The sequence below is a fragment of the Lissotriton vulgaris genome, chromosome 3_1 (assembly GCF_964263255.1).
Source record: "Lissotriton vulgaris chromosome 3_1, aLisVul1.2, whole genome shotgun sequence".
Classification (NCBI taxonomy): Eukaryota; Metazoa; Chordata; class Amphibia; order Caudata; family Salamandridae; genus Lissotriton; species Lissotriton vulgaris.
This window is the reverse complement of record NC_141689.1, coordinates 235,820,110-235,840,448: the sequence shown is the minus strand read 5'-3', so window position 1 is coordinate 235,840,448 and position 20,339 is coordinate 235,820,110.

The window sequence follows — 20,339 nt, the reverse complement described above, 5'->3', positions numbered from 1 at the left end:
TTGGAATGTGGATTGCCTGTCTGGGTCTTGGATGACAGAAGGCTGGGGAGCAGGAGTGGCTCCAGATAGTGTAGGTGGTCAGAGAAGGGCTGAATAGACCTGGACTGCAATTGGAGAAGGGGGAGGAGATTTCCTTGCACCTTAAAGGGCCTGGTCTGCCTCTGACCATGCCGTCTCCACCTCCTGCCAGGAAGTCACACAAGAGAAGGCAGAACTGGTTCTGGCTGGGCACAGACACTATCTGTATAAGAGATCCAAGGATTTTGGGATATAAATATTGGGGTCCAGACCCCTGAACTTTAGAACTATTTTGGATCAAGAAGACTGCCAAGAAGAAGAGCTGGAGAAGCTGTGAGGAGGAACTACCACATTGCTGTGTGCTTTGCTGTGTTGGGTGCTTCTGTCTTGGGCAGTGAAAGGACTGGACTGAACTTTCTGCAATCTACTTTTGTGAGTTTCTCCAAGGGCTTAAGGTAGAGCTTGCACCCTGTTCAAGAAGTCTAAGGAACAGCAAAGACTTCAAGCTCTTCTGTCCTCACCACTCGGGACTGTGTGTTTTGTGCTGCAACAGAGAAAAAAGAAACCCAACGCCGTCTACGACGCTGCTGCCGACTCAGTGTCCTGAAGGCACTGCAGAGGGCACCGCCGCAATGCGATCCTGGTCTCACCGACGACGCCTGATGACGTCGCCAAAACAAGCCGCTGCTCGCATCACGACCTGTGGGCACCGCACTCCGCACCGCCTCACTTCACGATGACGCTTTGGCCTCCTAGACGATGACGACGCTCCACGCTGAAATTGATGCTGCTGCTTGCACCATGGTTTGAGGGCACCACTCGTAAAGTTACACGACGCACCGCCCTCATCCCGCACCGCAGCCTTGGCCTACCGACGCCGGCACACCATTGAGTCCAGACGGCATCGCTCCAGCAACAACGACGCTGCTGCTTGCACCGCGACCTGCCAGCACCACTATGAGCACCGCATTCACTTCGCACCGCGACACTGGTCTCACCGATGACGCCATCTGATGCCACCACCAAGTCACTGCTTGCACCGCGACCTGAGGGCACCGCACGCCTCTGCACTTTGCCCAGCAGCACCCGATACCTGCCGACGCCAGCGCTCCTGACTTCAACAGAGAGGAGTTCGATCTGCAATGCGTGTGACTTCGAGGGCCTGATGACTTCTGCATCGACCTCCGGAACAGACGCCTGCGGAGGCCGTGCTTTTGGAATCTCAATGAGAGGTCGCCAACGCCCTGCCTTTCTAAATGGCATTGTTTGCGGGTCTTCCCAACACCGTAGCAGGCCTGTGACGCCGCGGTCAGTCCGAACTGTTTGGATTTGTTTGTTCACAATGCCGTGATAGCACGGACGGAGCTATCGACATCAAGGGACTGTTTTTCAAGCATATTTTGACAACTGAAGATTTTTTAGTACTGTATTGTGGATTTTTATCATTTTTGGTATTTTCTTAAGTATACAAAAATATTTCTAAACTGGTGTGGTGTCCTTTTGTAGCACTTACTCTGTATTACTATTGGTTATGTGCAAATGCTTTACACACTGCCTCTAAGATAAGCCTGACTGAGTGGTGGTTTATGCCTGGCTTTGGCACATGCCCTAGCATACCAAAAATCCCATTTCCAGTACTTGATGGCCCGGCGCTGTTTGAGTGGCTGAATGTCAAATTAGTTGGGTGGCCGCTCCCCCTAATAATCTGTGGAGATGTTAATATAAATATTAACTCTCAAAAGGACAAACTAGGGGGAAGAGAATACCATGGCCATAAACATAAGGTTTTTAAATCTTCATCACAATTATGTGCGTTCCATGGGCTATCAGACGTGGGGGCTATGCAAGAACCAGGGGACCCGGCTATACCTTTTCTGCCCTACACCAGGTACACACTAGGCTGGATTATTTTTATGTCTACCAGGAACAAGTACACTCCTGTAAGATATATAAATATCCAAGGGTCATGTCTGACCACAACCGCCTGGTATTGGAAGTGAGCATCCAAGCTAACCCTTCTCTGGCCCGATGGACTTTTGATAGGGCTATGCTCTGTGATGAGGAATTTATTCAGCATATGAAGCTTTGGATGCCTAGGTTCATAGAGGAGAATAAAGGGAGCCCCAGTATTGACGTAGTTTGGGATGCCCTTAAAGCTGGGATAAGCGGGAAGACATCTAAATATGGCTGGGAGGCTCACAGGGAGGAGAAGAAGCTTCTGCAAGGTTTATATAAGGAATTGACAGCAGCGGAAATGCAACTGATTGAGACAATCGCAGGAGGGGGAGACATTGATAAAGCACAATCTAGAGTCTTATTAGGGAAATACACAATAATTGATCTTTCAGCTAAAACATCTGCTGGGAGATTTATGGCATGGTGTAGTGAAATATATGAAAATAACGAAAGGGTGGGTCATTTATTGGCCGTACGTACCAGGGAAAAGGTAGTTCAGGGGGGCATTCCTGAAATTAGGGACCCGATTTATGGCTTAATTTCTGAGCCTGACGCGGTGCACTCCTCGTTTCAGAGGTTCTATCAGCTGCTATACACTGAGGACACTCATTGTGAGGACAAAGAAAGAGAGGACTATTTAAGGGGCCTGCCAGGGGAAGGACTATCCCTCAAGGAGAAAGAGCTTTTAGAGGCACCAATAACGTAGGATGATGTAAGAAGGGTAATTGACTCACTTCCGGCAGAGAAAGCAGCTTGAACGGACTCAACTCCGGTTACATTTTGTAAAAAGTTTGCACCCTGCCTACACAAATTTATGAGGGAGATATTTTTGAGTGCACAATCGGGGGGGGTGGCCCCAGATTCATGGAAGTCTGCCAAAATAGTTTTGTTCCCAAAGAAGGGCAAACCCATCAAAGAACTTGGGTGATATCGCCCAATCACGCTGGTTAACAGCGATATTAAGATATATGACAACATTTTTGCTAGCTGATTGGCAAAAGTAATTAAGAGGCTGGTTTCCCCTGCCCAACATGGTTTTGTCCCTGGTCGCAGCACAGTTGACCATGTCCGGGGAAGCATCGCTTTATTTGACGCCTCAAAGATTCCCGGAGACCCTGTGGCGCTGATTCTGCTGAACGCTGAGAAAGACTTCAATAGGGTCTCCTGGCCTTTTCTGTGGGCTATACTGGAGAGGAAAGGCCTGGGTAAGGGTTTTATCAGCGCAGTAGAGACCATGTATCGGAATGCAGTTGCTCGAGTTGTTGCAATGGGTGGTATGTCTGATTCAATTACGATCACTCGGGGTACACGACAGGGGTGCTATTGCTCCCCTCTGTTGTTTGCTCTCTATATCGATATTCTAATTAGGAAGATCGAGGGAAATAATGGAATTTGGGCTATGCACGGTAAGGGGGGGTAAGGAGCTTGAAGATCCTAGCAGGGGCGTAACACAGGCCCCCGCAGCCCATGCAGTGCAGGAAGGCCCCTAGCTCCAAGGGGCCCCCTTGGCACTGAACTCTGGCCGGAAGAGCTCCTGATTGAGCTCGGAGCGGGCCCTCCTAAGTACCGTGCAGGGAGGCCCCCTCACTTTTCAATACGCCAGTGGATCCTAGCCTATGCAGGCAACTTGGCAATCACTACCCCTAATTCGGGTGATGCCCTTGCTGAAAATCAAAAGGGAAGCTGCCAACTTTGGGCACATTTCAGGGTATCAGCTTAATCAAAGCAAGGTGCAAATTGTGACAAACAGCACAGTACAATTAAATGATAACCATGTAGCCCTGAAGGCCAGTTATCTTGGAGTAGAGATCACGTCGATCATGGAGAAAATTGTTGAGCTAAATTTGGACCCAGTACTCCGGACATTCAAAATTGACTTTGCTAGATTGAATAACTTGAAACGTACACTGATGGGGAGAAGTAATGCAATTATAATTATTTTTTTACCTAAAATGTTATAAATTTTTAGGGCCATTCCCTTAGAGGCTGAACATTTTTGGTTTAAAGCCTTAAACCAGCTGTTCTCTAGATTTGTTAGGCAAACCAACGCCCCGAGAACTTTAAAATTATTGACTCTCCCAAGGGATCGGGGACGATGGTCCGTTCCCAACTTCCAACTATATTATTGGGCAGCAATGTTTTAGCAGATGCCTTGCCTATTAACAGGGGAGAGAGCTGATCTAGAGGAAAATCTTCTGTTTCTATATATGAATTAGTATTAGGTACAGAGGCTAGAGGATGTCTCATGCGCCATATTGATTTTGCTTATTTCAAGAGGGTCAGATTTAAAATGTTGATTGGTATATTTCAGGCATGGACAGCTGTCCAAAAGAAATTTGGTCTGGGCCGGGTTAACAGATACACTCCCATGTATAACAATGACTTACTCCCAGCCATCTTTAATGATGGATACATGAAATATTGGGATCAGAGGGGATTGAGGAAGATTGGGGGCCTAGTGGAAGAGGGGAGGATACTACCCTTCGATGCAATCAAGGATAAATTCGGGATAGGAAACAGCCAATTTTTTAGGTACTTACAAGTAAGAGACTTCTTGATTAAAGAGACAGGGAGAAAGGACAGTTTCTCTAGGGTCACTCTGATTGACTTATTGCTGAGGTCACTACCAACATTGGCTACTATGTATAAATTATTAAATAAGGAAATGGTGGATGATACAAGCTGGGACTGGAGAATGTGAAGACTCGCTCCACTTGGCCCAAACAGCATACATTGCGGACAATTTGCAGATACAGTGTTTTAAAACCTGGTTTAATTTATATATCAACCTGGATAGGATATCCAACTAGGGGCGGAGCGCTTCTGGTCTTCACTGTCTTCGATGTGGGTACTTTGCAGCTGATATCTTCCAAATGGTCGAAAACTGTCCCAAGCTTGATACTCTCAAAAACAATCTTGCTAAATGGCTGGGAGAAGAGCTTGGAGAAAAGCTGGGATTCACAATATATCCAACTCCCCAGTTGATAGTTTTAGGTGTGAGTGATCTGGAGGTGCCTTTGCCGACCCAGATATTCTTATTTACTGCTATGACTGTACAAAGACTCTGTCTGGCTACATTCTGGCTAGACCCTGAGCCACCATCTGGGCAGCAATGGCTGGGTAGACTTTTAGCGGTATACCGATGGGAAATGGCGGTATATAAACAGAGGGGACATAGAGCCTGGAAAAGGGGCTCAGAAATGTGGGCCTCCATAAGGCTGTGGATCAATGAGATCGAGGGATCTCGCGAACCCATTTCGGGATAAGGAAGGTGGGGGTTGGTTCCCCGTCGTCTTTCTTTTTTTATTATCAATTAAGGGTGAAAATTATAAAGTAAGATTTTATGTATGCTTTTGCCTAAGTATGTATTTTGTCTTCTTTTCTTGGCTTTGCTCAAAACAGACTTTAAATTCTGATCATGATCAGGGGGGGGAGGGGGCGTGGGATAAGACACGAAGGGCAGGTAGCCCTGCCTTTTTGTTTTGCGAAATATACGCAAGAAAATGTGAAAAAGTATATTTATAAAAAAAAAAAAGAAGGACCATGTTATGCAGCATCATGAAGCCCTTTTTATAGTATTACTACATAATTTTTTTATGTTTACACTGTTTGGCAATGTGGACTTGTGGGACGTGCGGACCGGAATAACAGGCTGGGAGGCCGTATATAGTGAGCTATGTCTGTGGTATTTATTCAAGTGATGAGTGGAAATACAAAGATACAATGCAGGGAGGATGGTTGACTTGGCTGATGACCGGGCCCGGTGAGGTGGATTCTGGATCAAGGGCTGCTTCCCGCTTTCACCAGTGGTCTCCTCGGTATGGTACTGGGGCTCCACGGAGGCTTGAAGAAAGGGAGAGAAGCGTAAGGGCTTTAGTCCGAGCAACACAGTCGGAATGCCTCCACCTACACCAGGGCATGAGAGGGTAGGAAAGAGGATGGTGAGGGGGGGGGGGGACGAAAAAGGGTTGTAAGAGGCAAGAAAGAGCGGGAGGGAGGAGAGGTGACAGGTGCTGGGCAGTGATTGGGCTCTTTACAATGTGCGTGCAAAGGGGATTTAATATACAGTGGCTAGGTGCTCGTGAATCCTAGTATATACAACTCTATATTTACAACTCTATGTACAGGGGCACTGAGAAAGGGTGACGTGTACTCACGTGCCCCGCCGCAACTCTCGTCCGAGTTGCGGCCGCTCTCCAGCCTCCTCCTGAGGACGCCACCAGTCCTCCGTCCAGACGTCCTCGTCCTCTTCCTCGCTTCGGTCTAGCCGTGCTGCGCCGCTCTCTGTCGGGGGTTCGTCGCTCTCCGCTGTCTCCTGCCACGAGTCGGTTGCTCCGAACGCCTCTCCTTGCTCCTCGGGGCTTTTTCGATCTTCCGGCATGTTGATAGCGCGACCACTTCCGGGGTCAGGGCCGGGTGCTTCCGGGTTGCCAGAGGTCGTCCTGTTTCCGCTTCCTGGTTGGCGGGCGAGTGTTTCCGGTTCTCCGCATTCCGGGGTCAGCACCTGCAGGGGACGAGAAAGAGAGGGTGTCCTGGGTGACCGGGACGTTAGCTGACCGAGCGTGGGGGATAGGATCTCCACGCTCGGACACCGCTGCAATGAGGTATGTGCAGCGCCCGTTCCACATCCCCTTTCCCTAGCTGTCTTTCTTGTAGGGGGGCTGGGAGGTGGATAACGGGACAGATAATCCGCGTTGCCCTGTTGTAGCCCTTTCCTGTGTAAGGTCTTAAACCTAAAGGGTTGAAGGGAGAGGAACCACCGAAGGACTCGGTCATTGTGGCCCCTATTGCGGGCCATCCATTCCAGAGGGGCATGATCGGTGTATAGTATAAATTCACGCCCCTCGAGGTAGTACCTAAGGCTTTCTACTGCCCACTTAATAGCTAGGGCCTCTTTCTCTACCACTGCATAATTTACTTCACGGGGATAGAGTTTTAGGCTGAGGTATAGGATTGGCCGTTCGACCCCTGTCGAGTCCTTTTGTGAGAGCACAGCCCCCAAGCCCTGATCAGAGGCATCGGTCTGCAATATGAATGTTTGGGTATAGTCCGGGCTGACTAAGACTGGCTCTGAAACCAAGGACTGTTTCAGTTGCTCAAAGGAGTGTACTACCACGGTTGAGGGATGTCTAAGCGCTTCTTCAGTTTTTGTGGATTTCCTCAACAAATCGGTCAAAGGGGCGGCGGTTTGTGAGAAATTCGGGATAAACCTCCGATAGTACCCCAATAATCCTAGAAAGGCACGTAGTTCTTTCCGGTTTTGAGGGAAGGGAATGGTCTGAATGGCCTGGATCTTATTGTTCTGAGGCCGTATGAGTCCTTCCCCCAACAGGTATCCGAGGTATTTCACGCTCTGGGCTGCCAGGGTGGTCTTGGAGGGGTTGATGGTAAAACCATTGTTCCCTAGAGAGGTCACTACGGCTCGTAGATGATGTAAGTGCTGCTCCCAACTATCACTATAAATGACGATGTCGTCCAGGTATGCCCCGGCGTACCTCGTGTGTGGCTGTAGCACTAAGTTCATGGCTCTTTGAAAGGTAGCCGGGGCACCGTGAAGCCCAAAGGGCATCACCTTAAACTGAAATAACCCCTCCGGGGTGGAAAAGGCAGTCTTGGGTTTGTCTGTTTCTTTAAGAGGGATCTGCCAATAACCCTTGCAGAGATCCAGGGTGCTTATGTACTTGGCTTTGCCTATGCGTTCCACCATTTCATCCACGCGGGGCAAGGGATAGGTGTCGAAGGCCGATATTTTGTTTACTTCTCTAAAGTCTATACAAAATCGGGTAGAACCATCTGGCTTGGGTACGAGAACAATCGGGGAATTCCAGCTGCTGTTGGAGGGTTCTATGATGCCCATCTTCAGCATTTGATTTGTCTCATCTTTGATGATGGCTCTACGGGCTTCGGGGATGCGGTAGGGCCTTTGCCTCACGGTTTTTCCTGGTTCCGTATGTATGGCATGTTCAACCACGGTGGAGTGTCCTGGAAGGGAGGAGAATACTGTTTGCACCGAGGATAGGGCTCGCCTAAGATCCTGTCTGTGGGGTTCTGGGAGGTCAGGGTCAATGCATCCTTCAAAGGGAGGGGCTATTGCAATGGACATGACCGGACGGACTCCCTCCCATTTCTTCAATAGGTTCACGTGATAGATCTGCGTGACTCCTCGGTTGGGTTCTGTTTCCACTTCATAGGTAACCGGAGTCACGGCTCTTAACACGGGGAAGGGGCCCTGCCACTGCCCTAGTAACTTGTGGTCGGAAGAAGGCAATAGTAACAACACCAGATCACCAGGATTGAACTTCCGGGCTTTGGTTCCCTTATCGTATTGGTGTTTTTGGGTGTCTTGAGCGGCTACCAAGTTCTGCCTCACAATGACCCTTATCTGTTCCAAGTGGGTCTTTAGATTGTCCACATATTCTGGTAGGGGTCGGGTTCTATCCGGTTCAGCTTCCCAGGCTTCCTTAGCCATATCTAGGAGTGTCCGCGGGGCTCGCCCATATAACAATTCGTACGGGGAATATCCTGTGCTGCTTTGGGGCTTACACCTGATGGCAAACAGCGCCAGGGGAAGCATCTCCTCCCATCTTTTACTTTCGAGGCCTAACAATTTCTTGAGGGTCGTTTTGAGTGTAGCATTGTAACGCTCTACCAACCCATCAGTCTGGGGGTGGTAGGCAGATGTTCGTATTTGTTTGATGCCTAGGTGGGAGCAGACTTGACGTATAAGGGAGGATACAAAGGGTGTCCCCTGGTCAGTTAAGATTTCGCGGGGAAAGCCTAGTCTCGAGAATATGGATACAAGGGCCTTGGCTATGTTTTGGGTGATGGGTTGGCGTAAGGGTACTGCTTCAGGGAAACGGGTAGCATAGTCCACCAGTACAAGGGCATATCTGCATCCCGATCTCGAGGGAAGCAAGGGTCCTATAATGTCCATACCTACTCTTGTGAAGGGGACATCAATGATGGGAAGGGGCTGGAGAGGGACCCGGGGAGGACGGTATCGACTGTTCCGCTGGCAGACTGGACATTCCCGACAATACCTTTTGATCTGTCCGTGCACCCCTGGCCAATAAAATTTATCTAGGATTGTGTGTCCGGTTTTCTCATCGCTGAAATGACCCCCCAATAAATGGCTGTGAGCTAGGAACAGTACTTTCTCACGAAACAACCCAGGGATAACCAGTTGGGTGGGCTGGTAGGGTCCTCCCTTCCTGTAAAGGAGTCCGTTTTTCGGGAAAAAGTAAGGACCTACATGTAGAGGATCTTCAGCGTCCAGAGCACGGGCCCAAGCCTCCTGCAACACCGGGTCCTCCTGTTGCGTGGCGCGGAACTCCCTGTTGGTTTCCCATGGATGGATATCGACTTGGGCAGGAAAGGCCATAGCAAAGTCCTTTCTTTCGTTCCTTTTCTGTCTTTTGGTCTTGTAGGGTTTCACCGTTGGATGCCCAGGAGGTGGTTCACTGGAAAACGGGGCATCGGCCCACCACTTCTTCAGAGAATCGGTGGTGTCTTGCAGGAGATGGGGTAGGCCACTATAGTCACTCCCCAATATCGCTTGTTCCGGGAGAGTAGGTATGAGGCCCACCGTTAGCAGACTACCCCTGTCCATGGGGTGCTGGACATGGACCTGTGTGGTCGGATAGTGCTTGGTGTCGCCATGGACACATTTGATAGCCACGGTACCTGTGACCGGACCGACAGGGTGAGGTAATTCTTGGGGTCTTAGGACACTTTGCCTGCATCCAGTGTCGGCCAGTGCCATCATTCTGTGTCCTTCAATCCGCACTGGGCATCGAAACGGAGGAGGAGTAGTGTCAGCGGTGAGACATACATAGTTTCTCGCCATCCCTATCTCCATGGGCTCCTCCTTTTGAGGACAGACGCGAGCAATGTGTCCGTACCCACCACAATGATAACATTGGGGTCCCGGTGGGTGGGCCCGAGGCATGACAGGGTAGGGCATAAGGGGAGCGGGCTCGGGTTTCCTGACCACTGGAGAGGGTCGGGGTAGGCGAGCATGGTTCCCCGGAGGTATGCGGGGATGATGTTCCTCCTTAGGTCGCTGGGATTCCTGGGCTCTGCTGTAGGCGCTGGCTATTTCTATAGCACTGTTGAGCGTTAGACGCGCATGTTGGCGTACCCACTTCTGGGTGGCAGGGTGAAGGGAAGCTAAATATTGCTCTAGATATATTTTGGACAAAATGTCTTCCTTGGTGGCTGTAGCAGGTTTTAACCACCGATTGGCCAGATCTTGAATGCGAAAGGCAAGAGCCCTAGGGGTTTCTTGGGGTCCTTCCCTCGCTTGACGTAGCCGAACCCTATATGCCTCATCATCAATTCCCAGTCGTTCCAGGATGCAGGTCTTGATGTCGGCATACGGTGTTTGTCCCTGGATATTGGCTTGCTGGTAGGCGGCCTGCAGTTCTCCGGTCAATAGGGGACCTAAGTAGTGGCCCCACCGGTCTTCAGGCCAGGCAGCTGCCTGAGCTAGACGCTCAAAGTTCGTGAAGAAGTAATCGGGGTCCTCTCCTGGTACGTACTTCTGTAACACGACAGAGGGCAGGGAGGTGACGGGTCTTTGTTGTCCCATAACAGTTGTGAGCTTCTCGAGGGCTTGGACCTGCGCGGTACCCTGGCCCTTCAGCACGTCATGCAACTGACCCCGATCGTCTTCAGCCGTCTTGAGGAATCTCTCCATCAATTTTCCAAGTAGCTCCTGGCCTTCCGCCAGTTGTTTGACTGCGGCCTCCATGCCTCCGGGAAATCCCACTTCTGACACCACTTGTGGACTTGTGGGACGTGCGGACCGGAATAACAGGCGGGGAGGCCGTATATAGTGAGCTATGTCTGTGGTATTTATTCAAGTGATGAGTGGAAATACAAAGATACAATGCAGGGAGGATGGTTGACTTGGCTGATGACCGGGCCCGGTGAGGTGGATTCTGGATCAAGGGCTGCTTCCCGCTTTCACCAGTGGTCTCCTCGGTATGGTACTGGGGCTCCACGGAGGCTTGAAGAAAGGGAGAGAAGCGTAAGGGCTTTAGTCCGAGCAACACAGTCGGAATGCCTCCACCTACACCAGGGCGTGAGAGGGTAGGAAAGAGGATGGTGAGGGGGGGGGACGAAAAAGGGTTGTAAGAGGCAAGAAAGAGCGGGAGGGAGGAGAGGTGACAGGTGCTGGGCAGTGATTGGGCTCTTTACAATGTGCGTGCAAAGGGGATTTAATATACAGTGGCTAGGTGCTCGTGAATCCTAGTATATACAACTCTATATTTACAACTCTATGTACATGGGCACTGAGAAAGGGTGACGTGTACTCACGTGCCCCGCCGCAACTCTCGTCCGAGTTGCGGCCGCTCTCCAGCCTCCTCCTGAGGACGCCACCAGTCCTCCGTCCAGACGTCCTCGTCCTCTTCCTCGCTTCGGTCTAGCCGTGCTGCGCCGCTCTCTGTCGGGGGTTCGTCGCTCTCCGCTGTCTCCTGCCACGAGTCGGTTGCTCCGAACGCCTCTCCTTGCTCCTCGGGGCTTTTTCGATCTTCCGGCATGTTGATAGCGCGACCACTTCCGGGGTCAGGGCCGGGTGCTTCCGGGTTGCCAGAGGTCGTCCTGTTTCCGCTTCCTGGTTGGCGGGCGAGTGTTTCCGGTTCTCCGCATTCCGGGGTCAGCACCTGCAGGGGACGAGAAAGAGAGGGTGTCCTGGGTGACCGGGACGTTAGCTGACCGAGCGTGGGGGATAGGATCTCCACGCTCGGACACCGCTGCAATGAGGTATGTGCAGCGCCCGTTCCACATCCCCTTTCCCTAGCTGTCTTTCTTGTAGGGGGGCTGGGAGGTGGATAACGGGACAGATAATCCGCGTTGCCCTGTTGTAGCCCTTTCCTGTGTAAGGTCTTAAACCTAAAGGGTTGAAGGGAGAGGAACCACCGAAGGACTCGGTCATTGTGGCCCCTATTGCGGGCCATCCATTCCAGAGGGGCATGATCGGTGTATAGTATAAATTCATGCCCCTCGAGGTAGTACCTAAGGCTTTCTACTGCCCACTTAATAGCTAGGGCCTCTTTCTCTACCACTGCATAATTTACTTCACGGGGATAGAGTTTTCGGCTGAGGTATAGGATTGGCCGTTCGACCCCTGTCGAGTCCTTTTGTGAGAGCACAGCCCCCAAGCCCTGATCAGAGGCATCGGTCTGCAATATGAATGTTTGGGTATAGTCCGGGCTGACTAAGACTGGCTCTGAAACCAAGGACTGTTTCAGTTGCTCAAAGGAGTGTACTACCACGGTTGAGGGATGTCTAAGCGCTTCTTCAGTTTTTGTGGATTTCCTCAACAAATCGGTCAAAGGGGCGGCGGTTTGTGAGAAATTCGGGATAAACCTCCGATAGTACCCCAATAATCCTAGAAAGGCACGTAGTTCTTTCCGGTTTTGAGGGAAGGGAATGGTCTGAATGGCCTGGATCTTATTGTTCTGAGGCCGTATGAGTCCTTCCCCCAACAGGTATCCGAGGTATTTCACGCTCTGGGCTGCCAGGGTGGTCTTGGAGGGGTTGATGGTAAAACCATTGTTCCCTAGAGAGGTCACTACGGCTCGTAGATGATGTAAGTGCTGCTCCCAACTATCACGTGCCCCGCCGCAACTCTCGTCCGAGTTGCGGCCGCTCTCCAGCCTCCTCCTGAGGACGCCACCAGTCCTCCGTCCAGACGTCCTCGTCCTCTTCCTCGCTTCGGTCTAGCCGTGCTGCGCCGCTCTCTGTCGGGGGTTCGTCGCTCTCCGCTGTCTCCTGCCACGAGTCGGTTGCTCCGAACGCCTCTCCTTGCTCCTCGGGGCTTTTTCTATCTTCCGGCGTGTTGATAGCGCGACCACTTCCGGGGTCAGGGCCGGGTGCTTCCGGGTTGCCAGAGGTCGTCCTGTTTCCGCTTCCTGGTTGGCGGGCGAGTGTTTCCGGTTCTCCGCATTCCGGGGTCAGCACCTGCAGGGGACGAGAAAGAGAGGGTGTCCTGGGTGACCGGGACGTTAGCTGACCGAGCGTGGGGGATAGGATCTCCGCGCTCGGACACCGCTGCAATGAGGTATGTGCAGCGCCCGTTCCACAGGCAAATATTAAACTTCCTTAGTACTAGTTTAACAACCAAATACAAAAAAGATGACAAGTTGACCTTTATGAGCGAACACGTCTCTACCCTTTTAGTAACTTTTGATTCCTTTGCGCTAGAAACATTTTTTTTAAATGTGCCGACTCTACAGCAGATGATGGATTATGTAGCAAATCCATAATTATGTGAAAAAAACTGCATCGCATACTTCCAGTGGCCCTGATTATAGCCACCAAAGCCTTTTCGCCTTCCTTTAAGATGTTATTTGCTTCAGTTTTCTTATCTTTCGAAAAAATACTCTAGGTGTGCTGACCACACTGATCTATTAAACCATCCCAATATAGCCAGACAATTTGAAGCCATGACAGTCATCACGATTCAGAAAAGGGGGTGGTGATGAACAGAGTGTCTGAATTAAGCAGACCACTCTTACCCAGTACAAAGATCAGGGCTTGATCCATCACCGTTATTTATCTCACTGCACCATCCCAGCTCAGAACCTGACCCAGTGCATCATGGGAACAGGGCAGACTAAACTACCAAGCCAATTCTTCACCAGAAAGGAGACAAGCTACCGGGAACCGGTTTCTGGCATTTCAGCCGTCTTCGGCCCGGCTTGCTTGAATCCTGATGGTGCAGTGAGAAAGGGACTCATGTCTGAGTATACCCTGCCACACCTATAGTGGCCAAAAACGATTCAGAAAAGGGGGTGGTGATGAACAGAGTGTCTGAATTAAGCAGACCACTCTTACCCAGTCCAAAGATCGGGGCTTGATCCATCACCGTTATTTATCTCACTGCACCATCCCAGCTCAGAACCTGGCTATATGCAAATCAGTCTGTCCCTGGCCCAGTGCATCATGGGAACAGGGCAGACTAAACTACCAATCCAATTCTTCACCAGAAAGGAGACACCCCCCTTTTTTGAATAATTTTTGTCCACCATAAGCGTGGAAGGGTATACTCAGATGTGAGTCCCTTACTCATTGCACCATCAGGATTCAAGGAAGCCGGGCCGAAGACGGCTGAAATGCCAGAAACCGGTCCCCGGAAGCTTGTTTCCTTCCCAGTATAAGAATTGGCTTGGTAGTTTGGTCTGCCCTGTTCCCATGATGCACTGGGCCAGGGTCAGACTAATTTGCATATAGCCAAGTTCTGAGCTGGGATGGTGCAGTGAGCTAAAAAATGGTGATGGATCAAGCCCTGATCTTTGGACTGGGTAAGAGTGGTCTGCTTAATTCAGACACTCTGTTCATCACCACCCCCCTTTTTTGAATAATTTTTGTACACCATAAGCGTGGAAGGGTATACTCAGATGTGAGTCCCTTGCTCATTGCACCATCAGGATTCAAGCAAGCCGGGCCGAAGACGGCTGAAATGCCTGAAACCGGTCCCCGGAAGCTTGTTTCCTTCCCAGTATAAGAATTGGCTTGGTAGTTTGGTCTGCCCTGTTCCCATAATGCACTGGGCCAGGGTCAGACTAATTTGCATATAGCCAAGTTCTGAGCTGGGATGGTGCAGTGAGCTAAAAAATGGTGATGGATCAAGCCCTGATCTTTGGACTGGGTAAGAGTGGTCTGCTTAATTCAGACACTCTGTTCATCACCACCACCCTTTTTTTTTTTTTTTTTTTTTTTAAACCTTTATTAGTCAAAAGCACAGTACACAGCGTCTGCCCACAACCCCTCAGGGCCGGCCGCTATGACATATAGGGAAAGGATAAAGCAGAATCAACGGAACAGAACGCCATCAGAGCAGTCTATGAGCAAAACGTATTGTATGTAATATGGAACAATAGCATAAGGATATAAAAAGGTTTAATTTTATAATTTTGTCGAGTAAGATTCTAAAACTACAAAACAAAAACGAGTAGAAGCCAATCAGTGACCAGGATAGCTATTATCATTTGAGGAGCATCCGGAAGAAATCGTGTTAGAGAAAGGCATGCGACAGAAAAATAAATGACCACTATATGTGAACCAGGATCAATCGATATGTCACATGAAAAGAGGATACAATAAACTCCCCGATAAGACTGAACCCCGACCCCAAAGGAAGCGAAGAGAAATAGAGAAAGGAAACAGAAGAAGAGAAGAAAAAGAAAGAGGGCCATAGAAACAAAGAGAAAACATAAAACACGTCCCATCCCCCCACCCTGCATACCAGCGGAAGGCCACGGCCCACCCCCCCCCATAGGCATGCCTGTCGCCCCAAGAAACCCCCAAGTGGGAAAGAGAGTATTGAGAGTGAGAAGAGCCATCCCACCCTCCAACTCTCAGAGAGGACAGGGAGGAGCTAGGTTCCACGTAATCTCGGTCAGCACCGGTCCTATAACCATCCCTCACTTAAAATACCAACTGCATAAGAGTAGTAGTAAGCAAAAGTGCAGGTGGGGAGAAACATATCCAGTATACGAATAAATCAGACAAAGAACAGTCACATCATAGTCCCCACCCGTCGATGCATCCATTACCCTTAAGAAATCACCGAGGACCAGCAGAAATTCCCGAGACCACCATCATATATCTCCAGCCGCCCGATCCCGGGCCCCGCGACCAATACAGTACTCATATTCACTATCCCCGGCAGTCCATAAGTATCCCAGCAGTGCGAGCAAAGACAGACCGTGCATAACAGGAGACAACATCAGCCCTGACCCCTGCGATGTGAAGTTGCGGCATAGTCCAGCTTCATGGTAGACATCATGGAAAAGGCGAGCGAGCAAGGTGTAGTAGCATACATCAGTCCGACTATGCTAGTGTTCCGTCAGCCATAGCAGCATCCAACCATCCGGAAACCATAGAGACAATGTCAGCCTTGTCCCCGTCGATCTAGCCCAACAGTGAAGTCCGGGCGGGTAGCGGCCATCTTGAGCGAGGAGCGCAGATGTAAAGACCGCCACCGAGTCAAAAACCCCACAAAGAAATTTGTCCCACGTAGCGCCAAACAGTCAGAAGCTATCCAATAAGGATAGAACCCCAGCAACAGTACGTGAAGGCCGACCAGCCAGGGCCACTGCAACAATCCTTCGGCAGAACAGGGTGGCACCCCGGGGGGCCCCAAGGTGGGCACAAGGCAGGTCGACCCCCACAAAATCTCCAGCCCGAGGGCAGGGTCCACTGCCACACGCCCCAGCACATCCAGGGTGGGGGGCACGACAGCCGATTCAGCCGGGGGGTTCCACGTCGCTACATATGGCCGAGCGCTCGGGACATCACCACCAATCACCGGGTGCAGCTGGGCTAGCGAGGGGTAGCGGGCAGCGCTAACGTCCGAAGGCTCTCCAGGCGGTACAGCATCCAGACGGCCACTTAGGTCTCGTGCGCTCGCTCTAATGAGTGATCTCAGGTCGCATAGGGCATGTAAAACATCTGCAGGCAAAATGGGTTTCTCGGCAGCAGAGTCACGTCCCCGGAGGGCGCCGCCATGTTGCCGTCCGCTGGGGCGTCCGCCGGAGTCCATCCCGATGATGAAGCTAATGATGCTATGAGGTGGCGCAGTTAGGACGGGTCAACGCTACAGGGCAAACCCCAGCTGTCCAGATGCTGCCAAAAACTGCTCACATAATGGAAACGACCCATGCAGGTCTCCAGAAGCCACGAGCCAGGATACAATGTCTCAAAGAAGATGGCGTCTACCGCAGCGCCAAGGATCAAGGACTCGCACAGCGCCGATCTCGAGCCGGGCAAAGGATACAATTTGGCGCTCGCTACAGTTTCAAAAGCGAACAAGGAGGCATAGAGGCGCGGAGGGTCGGTCGGCAAAGTGTATCGAGTATTGCAACAGTGTCTCGCCAGCCGCCGACCCCTCCCGCTGCAGGCTGTCTTTGTTGCCGAGTCCAGGGGCAGCCGCGCTGAGGAACAAAGACCCGGACCCTCGCACGCCACGGAGGGACAGGACGAGGACGGAGCTCCGGTGTCACTGCGAGCCGGTCTACAGGGAGCACATCATCCGAGTCAGGAGACCAGCGCGGTTCCGAAGCGCCCACTTCCAAGCAGGATAGGCATCAGGATCCGGCGCGCTTCGGGAAGAAAGAAGACGGGTCGGCGGAGCCGAGGAGTCAGGCGGCCATCGCGGTTGCTGGCTTGGCTCCTCCCTACCACCACCCTTTTTTGAATCATTTTTGTCCACCATAAGCGTGGAAGGGTATACTCGGATGTGAGTCCCTTGCTCATTGCACCATCAGGATTCAAGCAAGCCGGGCCAAAGACGGCTGAAATGCCAGAAACCGGTCCCCGGAAGCTTGTTTCCTTTCCAGTATAAGAATTGGCTTGGTAGTTTGGTCTGCCCTGTTCCCATGATGCACTGGGCCAGGGTCAGACTAATTTGCATATAGCCAAGTTCTGAGCTGGGATGGTGCAGTGAGCTAAAAAATGGTGATCGATCAAGCCCTGATCTTTGGACTGGGGAAGAGTGGTCTGCTTAATTCAGACACTCTGTTCATCACCACCCCCCTTTTTTGAAGCATTTTTGTCCACCATAAGCGTGGAAGGGTATACTCAGATGTAAGTCCCTTGCTCATTGCACCATCAGGATTCAAGCAAGCCGGGCCGAAGACGGCTGAAATGCCAGAAACCGGTCCCCGGAAGCTTGTTTCCTTCCCAGTATAAGAATTGGCTTGGTAGTTTGGTCTGCCCTGTTCCCATGATGCACTGGGCCAGGGTCAGACTAATTTGCATATAGCCAAGTTCTGAGCTGGGATGGTGCAGTGAGCTAAAAAATGGTGATGGATCAAGCCCTGATCTTTGGACTGGGTAAGAGTGGTCTGCTTAATTCAGACACTCTGTTCATCACCACCCCCCTTTTTTGAATCATGACAGTCATCACAGCTGTGGTGTCGGCGTTCTAGTCGCGCCGACCGTGTGTGACGTAACACGCTCTGGAAGACGGCGCACGGTAGTGCGCATGCGCGAACGGCGGTTCGCGCCTGGCAGAGCGGATCGGAGCGCAGAGGCAGTAAGACGCCCGGCGCTCTTCTCTGTGTTTATATCTAATAAAGGTTACTCCTGCTCATAACGTTCCGAGTCACTGGCAGTCTTTTATAAGGGGAAGCTGTACCTCCACAGTGGCGACGAGGAGTGGGATCTGTCCCCCACACAAAAAAACCCAGAAAAAAACGAACCAGAGTGAAACTACAGTGGAGAGAAGGAAGAAAGACCCAGGAGACACCACCAGACTGCGCCCCAACAGAAGAGGCAGGCAAGCACACGAAGAGAACGGCAGGAAGCACAGGAAGAGCGTGGCAGAGGCGCGAAGGCCTGCACAACCACACCACGTGGACCAAGAGCCCAGTGGAGTGGCAGCCTACGCGGAGACACAGTAGGAACAAGAGAGCGCCCTCACTGAGGCCCTGGCGGAAAAGGGTGACCACGAGGGAAGGGGCAGAGGAAATCCAAACCCCAACACGTCGCAAACAGAGAGCGTCAGCACACCGGGCAGCTCCAGTAATAGGGGAGAGAATGAATGCGCACCCGGCAGCCCCAGAAATCAAGGGGGTGAACCAGGAGGACAGGCGAAAATAAGCAGCCAAGCGTCCTCGCTCACGGCGCCAATCCTGTTCCTACCCAGGCCCGGAGAACCACAGATGAAGTGGGAGGACTAGTGGGAATACTTTAAGAACTACCTGGAGGCCCTAGAAGACGAATCCAGTGATGAGTTCACCCCCGCAAGAAGGAAGCGTATACTACTACACAACCTGGGCCCAGAAGGAATAAAGGTTTTCACAAACATAGCGACGACACCGCTACAAGCAGCTGATGCAGATGTGTTCAAACAAGCTCTGGAAGATCTGGACGCCCACTACCGCCCAGCGGTATGTGTCTCCATTGATAGGTACAATTTTCAGCAAAGGAAGCAAGGAGAAAGGGAGTCGGTAGATGACTACGTAGCGGCCCTAAGGCGACTAGCAGTCACGTGCAAGAATGGAGCGTTGGAGGAAGATTTTTATTAAGGACCAGATCGTAATGCACACCACCAACAGAAATGTGCAGGACAAACTGTGGGCCCACGGTGAGGCGACGCTAAAAGAGGTGATCGCAATGGTGAAGAAGGCCGAGCTCTCCAAACGTTGTGCCGAAGCAGCTAAGAAAGAGAGTGCACAGAGAACCATGGTTAACAAAGTGGACAATGCGGAACCAGTGGGGACATACAAGATGGCGCCCGGAGACAGCAGAGGAACCAGCAAATGGGCGGGAAAACCAGGACAAGCTGGGAAACAGTTTCCGCAAGTCAAGTCCGCGTACTATAGATGTGGGAGCGCTAACCACGTGGCCCAAGACAAACGCTGCCCAGCTTTTCGCGCGAGATGCGCGAGATGCGCGTTCTGTGGCCTGGTAGGCCACTACGAGAAGGTGTGTCGGAGGAAGGAAAAGAAGTCTGTTGTAAAGTTCATAGCACAACCACAGTCTGAAGAAGGTGCTGACGAAGACTCAGATGAAGACGACGGAGTGCTGTGCATTGAGGAGCAGGTGCTCAGCATTGACACCAAGCGCTCCGACAAACCGCGAGCGGACATGCTGATAGGAGGGGTCGAAATCCGAAACGTGATAGACTCGGGATCCCCATACACCATCGTACAGAGATCAGTATGGGAAGAGGAATTCAGACCCAGCCTTGGTCCCAAACTGGAGCCATCAGACATACGACCAGTGTCGTACACGAGCAACCCCATCCCCATGGTCGGATACCAAAGCCTGAAGTTCGAGTTCAGAGGGAGGACAGCGACGTGCAAGCTGTATGTGGCAGAGAAAGGCCCTTCGGTCCTAGTATGGAGAAACCAGGGAGACCTCAGAATCAAACTGGACCCGGGGGGCAAAGAACAAGTGCTGCTCACGGACAATGAATGCTGGCCAGACTTGGAGAGAGTGAAAAGAGAGTATCCCAAGGTCTTCGGAGGGACGGTAGGAAAACTCGAGAAGTTCATGCACAAGATCATACTCAAAGAAGACTCCCGGCCAGTGTCACACAAGGTCAGGAATGTGCCCATAGCGGTGAGAGAGGCAGTGCAACGAGAGCTACGCCGCCTAGAAGAACAAGGAATCATAGAGCCAATAGACAGCTCGGAGTGGTTGGCCCCCTTGGTGGTTGCCAGGAAACCCAATGGCAAAGTGCGCATATGTGTGGACCGGCGCGAACGAAACAAGTGTTTGGTGGTAGAAAAATTCCCGCTCCCCAGGATTGCTGGCCAAGACAAGAAGTGTGAGATGGTTCTCCACTATAGACCTCACGTCCGCATTCCATCAGATTGACCTGCACCAGTCAAGCAGAAAACTCA